The sequence below is a fragment of the Lissotriton helveticus genome, chromosome 8 (assembly GCF_964261635.1).
Source record: "Lissotriton helveticus chromosome 8, aLisHel1.1, whole genome shotgun sequence".
Taxonomy (NCBI): domain Eukaryota; kingdom Metazoa; phylum Chordata; class Amphibia; order Caudata; family Salamandridae; genus Lissotriton; species Lissotriton helveticus.
This window is the reverse complement of record NC_136069.1, coordinates 972,010,337-972,024,677: the sequence shown is the minus strand read 5'-3', so window position 1 is coordinate 972,024,677 and position 14,341 is coordinate 972,010,337.

The window sequence follows — 14,341 nt, the reverse complement described above, 5'->3', positions numbered from 1 at the left end:
TCTGGGGCATGTGCCGGAAGTCCAAGGAAAAACAGTCGACGTTTCGACCCCTGTCTATAGGCTATCTTGAGTCCTTATACGGGGTCTTCATCAGGACATAAGACCGGGAAATGGGGAGGGAAGGTTGGGGCGATAGTATCTGAAAAGTTAAAAACAAGAACAATAGCACTTAGTATAATGAAGGTGGACTGAATCCAGCCGTCTGAAACTCTAATAACTAATGAAAGGAGAAGTTACCATGGAGTAAAGGCCCACAATGGCTCTAAACTTGGAAAAAGGGGAGATGATGCCACGCGAAATATCGTGATCAGTCTCACCGATAAATATTCACAACTACAGAGGAGAACAAATTTTTTTTTCAAGAGAATATGAATGGTGAGTGCATGTATCTAATCACAAGTACACTCAAAACATCAATTGACTTAAAACATAAACAAGGAATATCACAATAACTCCAAAAGGTGAAGAACGTGGATGAGTCAATTCATGGACCCATGTAGGATAAAGCCTCATAAGACTCCATACAAGAGTTCATTACATTAACCTTAAGGGCAAGGTCCAAACTCAGCATATCGTTACTGTAAAATGTCCCACATTTATCACACGGTAGTATGCAAAACATTCAGTATGGTGACCGTTGCTACTGTAATATACTTTTTATATGTATAGCATACCTCCGCAATTAGGAAGAGACAGCGTAATGCTTTAGAATCTTGCTGTTCTCGCACAGGGACCTTCGGTTCGTTGGTGCCACTCAAAATGAACACTGTAAAAACAGGTGAAGAATGGGATGCAGACTTAGTGCCTTAGTTACATCCTCATTTGCCACAGAAAAACGGTTGCGAGCCTGTGTCATACCTCTAAATGTGGAATTCAGTGTCTCAACCAATAAGACATTGATAGCGTGTTTGGTAAATAAATAAAGGAACACTGGTAGGGCGGCAATAAGTCCGAACGCCTTTATGAAATCCGTCCTATGGATTAAGAAGGACAGCAAGTCAAAGCGTGCCTTTTCACAACAATCTATAACGGGTGAAAACCGAAGCATCTACTTACGAAATCTGGACGCCAGGTCAAACCCTCTAAAGGACACCAGCCATTATGTGGAGTGGACGGCGGAGTGTTGGGCAGCGGCCTGTTCACAAACTAGCCAAGGTCAATCCTAACAGTTCAAAAGAAAGACCTGTAAGAGCGTGCTATCTCTAAAACTCCCGAAGGTAAACAACCGGCAAACGCGCTACTCGCGCGTATCCTGCTCGATGCTGCCTGGAAGGAGACTCGTGCAACCAAAACCCTCGCTGCTACGCGAAGTTGGAGGCGGGGTTAGTGGGTTAAGCAAAGTTGAAGATAGAGGCCGAAAAAAGACTTCATCGCTCGCTAAACGTTTTCTGCTATCGGTCGGCAGACTGGCTTCTAATTAATAAACAACATTACAATACAATCCAAGGGAAAAAATTATTTTTAAACATATTCTTCAGAACCATTGCATTAGATTAAAATTGTATTGATTTATGCCCCCGTGCAACTCTCACACAGGAGGTTGAAAACGGGCAGGATCCTAATACCAAATATAGTTGCAAAAACCTGAATTACAACAAATCTGTCAATTAGAATGTTGGTACTTAGATATGGATACAATCACAGTCAGTAATAACGCGCAACTCTCAGAACATGAGGTTGTAAGCGCAATGTTTTATACATTGAACCGCATGCCATACTGTTACAGGATTTACAATAGAAATGCAATCAAATTCAGATAAACAGTATTACCCCAGTGTGGCCAATTGAGCTAAGCTACTGTCCTGTTCGTTCAGCCCGTTACTGATTGTATCAAGGATGGACATCCATTTGGATTCTCGAGTGTTTAGTACCAAGGGTAGGTTTCCTCCTCTCCTACCAAGGACCACTTTTTCAATTACGAACCATCGCAGATCTGCAACAGTATGACCGGCCGTCTGCCAATGTTCTACCAGCGGCGAGCCCGCCACCTTACATCGCAGTCTACTGCAATGGGAGGAAATCCGGGATTTAATTTTTTGTTGGGTCTGTCCCACATAGACCAAACTGCACGGACACTGAATGATGTAAATCACGCCAGAAGAGTTGCAATTTGTGTAGTGTTTTAAGGTATATTTACGGCCCCTGTACTCGAATACTTTAGTTTGAACAGTGGTGTCACATGCCGTGCATGTGCCACATCTGTGGTGTCCGATTAATGGGGGCAAATTCCATAAAGATGTCAGAGTAGGTTGGCTTTCGGGCTCAAGGTATGAATGTACCACCATATCTCGTATATTCTTGGCTCTCTTGAAGGAATGAAGGGGAAGTTGTGTCTGCCTAACCACCTCAGCCACCAAGGGCCAATGTTGGTTGATGATTTTCTTAATCTCGTTACTGCGGGTGGAAAAAGTTGTCACACAGATGATGCGATCTGTGGCTGATTGAGTACCTGCTTCTGGATTGAGCAGGGATTCTCGGGGATTGTACCAGGCTCGTTTCCTGGCTCGTTTCACCATCCGAGCAGGGTAACCTCGTGAGACCAGACGCTCACTGAGGGTTTCCGATTCCAAAAAATAATTAGCTCTTGTTGAGCAGTTTCTCCTAATTCTTAGGAATTGGCCCACAGGTAGGTTGTCTTTGAGGCCTCTGGGATGATGACTCCCATATTGTAACAGTGAGTTACGTTCGGTTGGTTTCCTAAATAGGGTGGTTCTTAGACGGTCCCCGTCTCTGTAGATTGATATGTCTAAAAATGGAATAGTGTCCTGACTGGATTCCATTGTAAATTGAATGTTAGGATTTCTGGAGTTTAGCCAAACATGAAATGCATCTAGTTGATCTTTACTGCCCTCCCAAATACAAAGCACATCATCGATGTATCTGACCCATAGGGTCAAATGGGTCTGAAAAGGGTTGGCATTTGGAAAGATGTGTTGTTGCTCAAAATGGTCCATATAAATTATGGCCAGATTGGGAGCAAAGGTCGCTCCCATCGCGACTCCCTTCGTCTGCAAATAGAAAACTTCCTGGAAGATGAAAAAAAATTTCATCATGGCGATCTTAAGTAGCTCTATTATGAAATCAGTGGGGACGGGTACAGGAGCCGGTCGCTTATCCAAAACCTCCCTCATCACGTCCAAAGCCTCCTCTTGCGGGATACTGGTGTATAGCGATATAATATCGCAAGTGACTAAGAGAGAGGTATCATGATTGAACGGTCTTTCATCAATCAAATTGATAGTCTGGGTGGTATCTCGCAGGTAAGCCCTAGTATTGAGGGCAATTGGCTTTAAAAAGAAGTCCACATATTTGCATATGGGCTCTAGAATGGATCCGCACCCAGACACAATCGGGCGCCCTGGAGGACTATTCAGGTTCTTGTGTACCTTCGGGAGGGTGTAAATCGTGGCCAGTCTTGGAAATTTAGGGTTAAGAAATTTAAATTCCTGTTCAGTTAAGAAACCCGCATCTAGACCTTTCTGCGTAGTATTCAGGATCGTGGAGGCTATTTCCCGTGATGGATCGCTGGGCAATTGTCGATAGCTGACCCCATCTGTCAGCTGTCTGTAAATTTCATCTTTATAGTTGTTCAGATTCTGCACGACAATTGCCCCGCCTTAAAGTGAGGGGTGCATCAAAGCACCAAACCTTCTAACTCAATCAATGGAGTCCGCCAATTTGGAAAGGGATGCCTCCACCCCTCTTAGCCTCTCGTAGAGTGACTTGACTACTGATTGAAGAGACTCTTCCCATGACTATTAGTAGGTACTAACAGCATCGTACATAGTCTTATTAACTGCATCGAACATAGGCCGATTAACATCTGTGAGATCACGGATCTCCTAAGGCCTCCCTTTTCCGCAGAAGCAGCCTTAAGAGGCTTTAACAAAGAGAACAGAGCTCGCTTTTGTAACCTCGGGCAGTTGCTTTCTTTTTCTTGGTTGGGGAAGATTCAGTAAGGTAAATTGGTGGACATGTATCCAAGGTGATGACTAAATCTTTTGTGAGTACTCATGTGTTAAGGCTTTGACCAAATGAGCGGCTGTATTTAGCTGAGGGCCCAATGATTTCAAATTCTGTCATATTCGGGCATGAGGGGTTCAGATCAGAAGCAATAGTGTCTGATATAGCTTTTAATGTCACCTCTAGTCTTTCTTGCACATAATTTACTTCGTTGTTGATAGCCCTGTAGGAGAGTAGGATCTGCTTCCTATGGTTACCCCCACGTTTTGCTGTGTTTCACTGGTTTTTCGACTTTAGTATGGCTGTGGCCCTGCTAATCAGGACCACAGCCTAGCTGTTCTCTCTCTAAATTGATACCATGTACTTTAGGTACATACCAGATTGGTTACTGGGTTACCCTTGTGAGTCCCTGTATATGGTACCTTAGGCCTACCAGGGGCTGAAGCATGTATTATGCCACACCTGAGAAGCCTTCCAAAATGGCACCACCGGCCTGCACTTGCAGCCTGGTTAAGGTGGTGTAGGCACCCCTTACTTAGATATAGTATACCAATATCTACCTTTACATATAGACACATACTAACCTATAAGTCATTCCTACGGCAGGCCTTGGCAATCCTGAAGGCAGAGTGCTTGGTTTTGTGTGAGAGGGTGCCGTAGCATGAGTTGAGCCCCTCTACAGCTTTAGGAAATATCTCCTTGTAGCTTTTCTATGATATAGCCATACCATATACTCTTAAGTGCATTATAATCCTCGCGGTTAATGCTAACTTTGGTTTGGCTTTATCAAAACATGTTGTGTTTGGTGTCAAACACTTTGGAATACTACCCCCCACCAGTCCTGGCGGCGGGGGTAGCATTCCACCCTGCTAGAGGGAGAAGACATGTACACACTGGTATACCCGGTTAAAGATAAACAGAGCCCCACCATCACAAAATGGATGCTGCTGCCACAGACACAAGTCTGGCCTCCTGCTGCTGGACGAAACTCCGGCAGGGGAGGCCTGGACAATAGTTTTCCTGTCCAGGGAGGGGCCAGCACCTCCCCAGACAGGCTTTAGTGTTTTGGGGCAGGGTGGGTTGCATTCAGTGAATGCTTTACAGACACTGCCTGGGGAACACATGTGCTCCAAGCATTTCCCAGTTCAAACCAGTTGCTGGGGTACTCTGCCCCCGCTCTGGCACAAAACTGGACAAAGGGGAAAGGGGTGTAACCACCCCCTCTCCAGGTCCTCCCATAGGTGGGACCCTAGAGTTAGTCCAACACCTAAACTTGGTATAAGTATAGGAACCCAGTCCCTAGGACTTTAGATTACCCTGGACGAAACTCTGAAGAAGAAATCTTGGACCCTCGACATTTCATTTCAACTGTAAGACTGAAGAGCCTCCCTTGAGGTCAAGGAGTGACCTCCCTGTTCAAACAGGCACCAAAGAATCATCTTTGCCAGTCTGGATTTTTGAGGCTCCAGCCGAATCCCGAAGAATCTGCGACACAGGACATGGACTTCCTGACATCTCTGAAGCTGACACGAGTTCCCAGAAGAGCTGAGACCTGTAGCTGACACGAGAGACGTGGGACTGGAACTCCTGGACATCCTGCATTTTTGCAACTACACCTACTTCCCGAAGTTTCCCGAAGTTGTGTCTTGGGGCATTTGAAGCCCCCGCCCGAGCAACTTTTGCACCAAAGTACAGAGGCCAGCACTCCACTGGTGACCCGTGCATCTCCTTTCTTCACCCCAGCTCGAGGTTCCTTCACAGTTCCTAGTCTGCTAGCTAGTGAGCCCCCACGAAGGCCAATCCTTTGCTTCTTGAGCTTTCCTGGTTGCTCCAGACGTGCTTTGACTTCTCTGCAAAGAGTGAGTCCCTCAGACCTTGCTGGTCTGTACCAAAGCCAGTCTTGTCATCTTGCGTGGGTTGCTGTTGCAAAGGCTTCTTGGGTCCAATTCGGATTCCGACACAACATCCTTTGTGGGACAGCTGGAATCCAGCTCCTGGTCATCGTCAACGCCTCCTGATCCTCATGGCTGAAGAGTCAAGCTTTACCTCTTTCACCTGAAAACACCCGACATCAGCTGGCATCTTCTTGTCGCCATCCTGGTCACTGGCTAGTGACCCAGACTCTGTCCCCTCTGCTTTCAGGTTCTTCACATCTCCGAACCACCCTTGGATCCACCCGGACACTTTTCCTCTGGTCGCCTGCAGAATTTCTTCGCAGCTCTCCATTGGAATCGCAGACGAAACCCGACACCAAAAGACACCTATGCACCCGGCTTCCCTGGGTGAGGTAACACGAGTACTCCGGTGATCCAGTGGGTCTTGATTCTCAAAGTGTCCTAGTCTAAAGGGGTTCCATCGTAGTTCACCTCTAAGTGTCCTTATTCTTTAAAATTGCAACTTGTTCGTTCTCAATAGAAAGTCAATGGTGATTCGTGGCTGTGTTTAGACACTGCATGCGACCCCGTGGGTCTCCTGTGTCCATACCTTGGGTAGTTCCTGGTTGCCCCAACGGTTTTTAAGGCCCTAGACCTGCTTTCTAACCCTCACATGGTTCTTATACCACTATTTTAGTATATGGTTTGTGAGGCCCCTAGGGCATAACGTATACTGTGCAACTTATTGTATGCTAATTAAGTTCCTTGTATTGTACTTTTACCTCTGACTTAATAAAGAGACCAGAGGGGTTGTGTTTAGAATAAATACATATACATTTGATATATACCTTCTGTGGTGTACTTTCATTTATTCATTCAAGAGATTATAGACTGGTAAAACAACTTGCTTAACTCGCCTCTAAGTCTTAGCCTGAAGGATGCTCTCCACAGCTACCACTAGGATAGCTTTTTATAAGGTTGACTTTAAACCTACCATCAATAAGGGTAGTTTGGACTGGTGCAAGGTGCCCACTAGAATAGTGGACATCATATTCCTGGCCAACTTCTCACAAGCCCCCAAAGAATTAGTTTGGGAAAAAAATCTATCAATACAGCTGCCCTCATTACAATTTGTTTTGGTTGCTTATGCACAAGATTTCCTCTTCCTCATGGTGGAGCTAAAGAAGGATAAATCAAGTGACAATGACATATTAACCACCCAAGAGGGTTGGACTTGCCAGCCTCATTCAGGCTCTGATAGGGGCAGACGGGCCTGCTTTTAGGTCTTTCTTTGCCCAGGCCACACCAAGGCATGCCCTACATGCATCCCATGCTATGGGCAACAAAGGCACGCTTTGCGCCCAATGCTCAACAGTCCTGCCTTTTTCTTCTCCGGGCTGCAGCATGGCAGAATTGCGGGCTAGTACGTGCCCCAGGAAAAAAGGCGCGCTTTATGTGCAGTGCTCAACAGTAATGTACTATCCTTCGGTCAGTGGCAGCAATGGAGGATTGAGGGCCTGGATCTGTTTTCCAGTGTGTCCCGCGCTGCAGGTAACAGGCGCACTCTTTATGCCTAGTGCTCAGCAGGCCAGCCTTCTCCTTTCCCTACCTACAAGTTAGATAACGCAATAGGTTATTGGCTAATATGTAAGAAATGGCTCACTCTCACAACTGACGCAGGACCACTTGGCAGCTTGTGTTCTTATGGGAATAGTTACATTATTCTACATTATTCCAAAGGGCATGGGAGCAATAATATAGCTATGAATTACATGCACAAGAGTGGTAGAGCAAAAATGCATGGTTTAAACTCTAAGGCGAATATGAAATATTAACCTGGGAAAAAATTACGTCAAAGACGAGTTAAAAACACAAGGGACTGTCTGATTTTTAGACATATACTTGCAATTCCATTCTGATATTTCAGTCTAAGCTACAAGTCTCACTACACCATAGTGGGCTCACAAGAGGTAGTTGCACAAAGTTGTACCTGAACTATTGCAATGCACACAACTGTCAGCTCCTACAATTCACAGGATGCAATAAATGCTAATGTTGTCATGCAGCAAATGTTTGACATCAGGAAACATGAGCACCTCACAACCTACAGATTGGGTTTCCAAGAAACAGAATTTTCTTTTTAAACACTGCTGGTTAATTTTAAATTAATGCACAGTCTGGTGCCTGCCAACTTTATTACTACCCTTTTACGCTCACTGCAAAGGGAGGTTGATTTAATTAGCTAGAGAAAAATTGATAGATTTAAAAAGGAACTAAAACAAGTTCTGTTCTAATTACATTTGACTGTGTTGTCATACCAGGACACACTTGAGATTTCTGACTAGCAGTTAGAGATCATTTGGAATTAGGCAATACAGAAATACAGTTTAGAAGTAGTAGCAGTAGATTTCACCTTATGTTCTCTTTTTTTGGTATTCACACTGCAGTGAAGACCATTTAACGATAAAGGACGCAATGAAAGTGAAGTGAAGCAAAGACAACATCACATGTCCATTGGCAAGCAATTTCCAAGCAATAGGGGCATATTTACAAGCCCCTATTGCCAACACAGCATCACTTTCAGTGACATTGTGATGGTGATAGGGGCTTCGCCTTATTTATTTTTTGTAAACCTTTTTATTGGATTTTACAGTTATCGTACAGGTTATATAACAGTTGATAGTGTTTATCATTGCAGAACATTCATCGTCAACATTTTCATAATGGATAATATGGGCTTTGCCTTATTTACAAGGCAGCATTAAGCCACCTAACGTGTCTTAACGCTGCCTTATAAATAAGGCACCCTTTCACGCTGTGTTTAGAGTGAAAGGGGAGGGCAATGGGTGTTGCGGTGGGTGTTCCACTGCAACACCCATTGATTTTATTTATTTTATTTATTTATTTATTTATGCATTTTTATATAGCGCGGACTTTACCCGAAGGCGTCAGAGCGCTTCACAATAGGAACAGAAATGAAATGAAATGAAATGAAATGAAAGGAGATTTTGAAACTGCCCCCTATTTACTAGGGCAGCCTAAATAGGAGGCAGTGTCAAAATTAAGACCAGAGAAAACTTGGTCTTAAACAGGCGAAACAAGGAGAAATGCTGTATTTCTCCTCATTTTTGCTGTTTCCATGTGTGCTGTCTTGTGTAACACACATAGAAACAGCAAATTGTATAAAAAATCATTTACAAAAATTGCTGTTTTGCAACTTCTATGTGTACTGCATAAAGCAGCGCACATAGAAGTTACAAAACAACATTTCAAGATTGTTTCTGTGCAAGAAGGGGGACCCTTCAACACATAAACCATCTTATCATTATGGTGCAAGGGCAGCTGCGTTGGCACTAGGCTGCTGAACTCACTAGGGGAAACGCAGGGGTGCACCGTAGTCTTGTGAATACGGAGCATTCTTGCATTTCCAGAATGGAGAAGAATGGTGTTAGCAATGATTGCTTAACGCCACGCTTCTCCATTCTGATGTAAATATGCCCATCAATGTTTTAAAAATATACCAATACCATTGTCTCACTTAAATTTACTGAGTACATCATTAAGCATGGTGACACCATTTATAACAAGTACTGGAAAAAAAGGAAATTAAGTCTGGCTTATAAATGAAAGCCCATTTGAATCCATTCATTCAGTCACTCATTCATACGTTTAAGCTCTCAGTAGTTCATCAGCAATGCATGCAGTCACTCATATTTGGCCTCATACATCTATACACCCACCCAATGACTCATTCTCTCTACTGCATGACTTCATTTCAGTGAGGGATGTGACAATACTGCCAGTGGCAGGAGTCTAGTACTCTGTGAGCGGGATTAAAGGCTAATATGAAACTGTTAGTGTATGATGGGTGTGAGCGTGCTGCATGTATTGCCGACCTGCTGCTGTGAGAAGGTATCAGTGCTGTCGGTAGTAGTGTGACTACTAATCTAGAAGGGCGGTGGTAGTGTATAGCCCCTGCTTTGATCGGCATGGGTGTGTTAACTCTAGCATAAGACTGTTAGCACCTAAGGGATTGTGTCACTTTATGGAAATGACCCAGCAATACGTGTTCTGCTTTTCCTTATTTTTAGTTTCTTTATTTACAGACAAGAATCGCAGTCCATAATAATTGTTCTCTCTTTTCTTTTCTTCTCCCTCCTAGGATCTTCTCTGTGATCCTCTTCCGGAGTTTTCCTGGCCACCATTGCCCTTGGGCAGAAGAAAGGCTCCGGTAAGTATTTTTATTTCTTTTGTTCTTTCTTATTTGAGGAAGGGGATTGGGGGAATTGACAACGTCACCCGAATGGTCCTTGTTGGACTTGACCCTTTTTGGCAGGTTCACCCCTGAACTTTTCGCCTTGTCAGTAACCTGGTGTTGGTGATTTTAGATCTCTGGGCACTTTAACACTGTGGTCCAGTGTAAATTGTGTGCGCTCTCTTTGTACATGTGGTGAGATTGGCCTGCCCTCACATAGGAATGCATTGGGGATAAGTGTGTCTGTGGTAAGTCCTGGTATGAGAGGAGTGCAGGGTTGAGTTTAGTATGTATGAACTCGTGAGAATAAACGCTGCGCAAGGGTGTGCGCAGATTTATGGTGACTGGTGGAGAAAATCCACTTTTAGAATTTTGCATTTCTGTGTGGTATGTGTCTTCCTTCCTGATGTGAATTGCATGTCTGGCTTGTGAGTGACAGAGGCTGGGAGGTGTGGGTGGCTCCAGGAGGGTAGGGTGAGGTAGAGCTAGGCTGAATGGGACACCTGGGCTAAAAGTAGTGGGAGGGGTAATCCTCGGACTCTGAATAGGATGGTGTCTTCCCTAGTGAATGCTGGCTCCGCCCCCCTGTGGTATGTCTGATGACGAGCCCCTGCCTGACAAAGGGGAAGAGGAGCTTGAAAAACAAAGTGCTCCAATCCCCCCCTGAACCAGTTGCATCTTGTTCCCCACGCCCTGCACTCATACAAGAAAATCTGTGGTATAAGTAAAGGGGCTGTGACCCCATGAAATTGTTCAGTGCTTGCTCCTGACTTGCAGGGGGCTGGCTGCTGCTGTGGCCCAGGAGGAACCACCATGGGGGCTCGCCTCCCTGCTGGAGGGCCCTGTGTGCTGGCCTCCCTGGGCCGAGCTATGCCCCATGGACCTAGAGGCAGTCTTGTCTGGGCTCCTGCTTTTTGACTGCAGGACCTTTTCTGCATCTTGCACCTTGTGAGCGCTGCACCTTATTTACCAGGCGGAAGAGTTGGTTCACCTGCAGCTGAGGCTGGGAGGGAATCCCTGCGTATGGGATTTCCCCTGCACTGATTATTTGAAGCGGGAGCCTACCCCGCATGAGTGCCGTGCAACGCTGTTCTGTGTGCTGTTTACTGGAGGGAACCTCTGCATGAGGAGTTCCCCCGAGTTGGGGGAATCGCTGATGCGCACCCCGCATTGGCGATTTTATTTTCGGAGAGCGGGTGCCCACTCCGCTCTCAGGTTATTTTAATTGTGGATGCCTACCCCGCTTTATATGTTGAAATTACGAGAGCGCCTACCCCTCATTTCCGCCCAAGGAAACTGCCGGGCCACGGCTGAGCGTGACCCGTAAGATAGGCAGCATTGCCTGGTTGTGGGCGGGGCATGTTCTCATTTCTAACAGTCCTCCACCATTGACAACGAAAAGAAGAAAAAAGAAAGAGGTAGCCTTTGAAACAGTTTTCTTTTCCCCATCCCTCCCAACTTCAGAGATTCTCAGTTATTCCTTTCTGCCAGAAAGCCCCGTAGGTGCCCACATACCTGGCAGAAACATGTCCCTCCAGGGACGTGGCAGGTCACCTCACAGTGATTCTCCCCTTCTCGGTCTCTCCTTAATTCCGGACTTCTCACTGATGCATGGGCCATGGTCCTATCAGGTTCTGCATCAGTCAGCTTCCTGGCCTCTGACAAAGTTTCTCCATCTCCCTGTGATTCCTCTTTCGGGGTCTTTTCCTCTTGCCAAATGCTGAAAATGGCACCTCCTTCCTCCGGGTATTGAGAACTTTTCGTAGGAGCATACTGAGGGAGACCTGGGATTTGAGCTTGACTCCCGACGTCAGTACTCGCGGGGCTTTGCAAGCTTGATTTCTTAAAGCAACCGTCCTCTGCTAGGCAGTCTTCACTTTCCAGCTGGCTGGTGTCCTGCTATGTGCTATGTGGTGGGGGCTGCAAATAGAGGAGGGGAGAGATGAGATGTAACAGGGGAGCGGGTCTTCTTTCTCTTCCCCCTCGATTGTTCCTCTCACTTCGCGACAGGGATGTAATAATGCTTCCAGTTGTATGATTCGCTCTCTGTCAGGAGCATGAGACTGATTTCAGTTGTGTGTGACAAGTAGTTTAGGAGCACTGTTGAAATTTAGCTGTTTTTCTTTTCTGTTTAAGGGCTTTAAATATTAACCTCAAGTTAGATGCCTTTGCTAAAGCCACAATGTTTACTTGATTACATATGAATGAGTTTTACTCTTGAAACAATACTGCAGCAATTATTCCTAAGCCCCGCCCTTTTCCTTCACTAGTGAGCCTTGATGTTATGTTTTTCAATAATCAGGGATGGGGTGAAGCATTTATGACCCATCATGTTGATTTTTTACTTTTGAGAACCCTTGCCCAGTCAGCACTGACACACTGCCCCCTCGGGCCAACTCCAGAACTGACAACTTCTTTAAAATGTTCACAGTGTGAGAAGGGGTGGGGTCTTGAGGTGGGGCTTCTTGCTAAAAGGTGCCTGACAGGCACTTCCCCTCCCTCCACCAATCCACCTTCTCCAAAAGTTTCAAAAGGCTGCCACCAATGTCCTAGGGTGTTTTCAGCCCTTAAGGATACATCGGTTGTTTACAACTTCTAAAGATGAGCTAAAAACCTACTTAGCGCAGGGGCTTCCAGGTTGTGATATTGACTCTTCACCAGGTGACCATGTGAAGTAGCTGATATCATGTAACACACTGTGGCACCGGTTGAGTTGTCAGGTACCCAAATCACCACATGGATCACTGACTTCCATATCATGTACACAACTGTTTGTGCTTATTGTCATCACCAAGATCCAGTTAAAACAGCAAACTTGTCTCATCCCATTCCCCTCACCTCTTAGTGCTAGTAGGCACTCAAAATATTTCCCTGTATTATCAAGCTGTTGCTGTCCCTTGGTGATGTCAGACCCAGTACACCAACACCGAAGCCATACCTGGTGCCCTCCATGTAAACAACAACAGCACAGAATATGTGAGCCACCCACAATACAGTATTGTATAAATATGGGCTTGTCAACATAGACTAGTAATGCAGCACTGACACATTAAAAAATAGAGAGGTCAAAACCAGAGCAATCAAATACTGCTTACGTGATTTCTTTACTGCTCTTTCAATGCTCAGCCCCACACATGGTAGAGCACTATCCTCAGGGACTACAGATCCCATGAGGCCTAGCTGACTCTACGCACAGGTGAAATGACTGATAACAATAACCCTCCTATGTAGTACATATTAGAATGTGGGGAATTTATCTGGTAGGGTCCCAGGATAATCAGGGATTATAGACGACAATTATGGCAATTGAAGTATTTTACCTCTGTTTTTCTAAGTCACCTTACTATTGGTCCCTAACAGAGCCCTAAGTACACTCCTTTTACAATAGACCCTTGGGGTAACATGGAAGAGCAGTCCAGTGCTTACTCATGAAGGAGGTGTGGAGGTGGTGTGGGTTAGAACCTCAGAAGTCAACAAAACAATTATATTTATTAAATCAATGTCATACCAGTGATTTTATTTTTAAAAAGAAAAGGCATTTGAATTCACACACCAACCATAATATTTCAGATGTGCATAATAATAACATGAATTTTTTGTGACTCCTGAACTAGAGATCTATGTAAAGAAGATCTTTATGTTAAACAATGAAAGCCCCTACTAAGGTGTGTGTCATAAAGTTAATGATATAACCCCCCTTTGTATTTATTTGTTACACAGTTAACATTGTAAATCTCCTTTCTATTGTATTTGCCAGAGTGTTCACAATGTAAAATCCCTTCCTGTTGGACAGGCCACACGAAGGGCTCGCTCCCTCCCCGCAGGACAGGGCCCGGGCCACCGTCAGCACCATTGCCCGGCCCAGCCGCCATCTTGGACACGGCACCACGCGGCCGCGCGGCCTCAGCCCGACCCCAACCCTGGGCCTGGCCAGGCCCCGACATCCCGGCACCACCCTCCACCCAGGAGGTGAACGGACCACTTGGCAGGTCAATGGGAGTAAGAAGTGTCGATGGCTCTCCCCCGCCAGGTGCCGAGCACCCCCAGCCTCCTCGGGCGCTGGCTCCACCCCCCTGCTGGGTGTCTGGACTCCCTCATCCCAGACCTCCCGACCTCCAAGAGCGAGGGTCCGGACATCAAAGGGCGCCAGACCTATAACTGAGGCCGCCCCAGGACAGGAAGGCAGTTGTATCCTGGAGTCGAGAGACACCGCGACGAACTCATCCTTGACGGACTGCTGGCGCTGCCA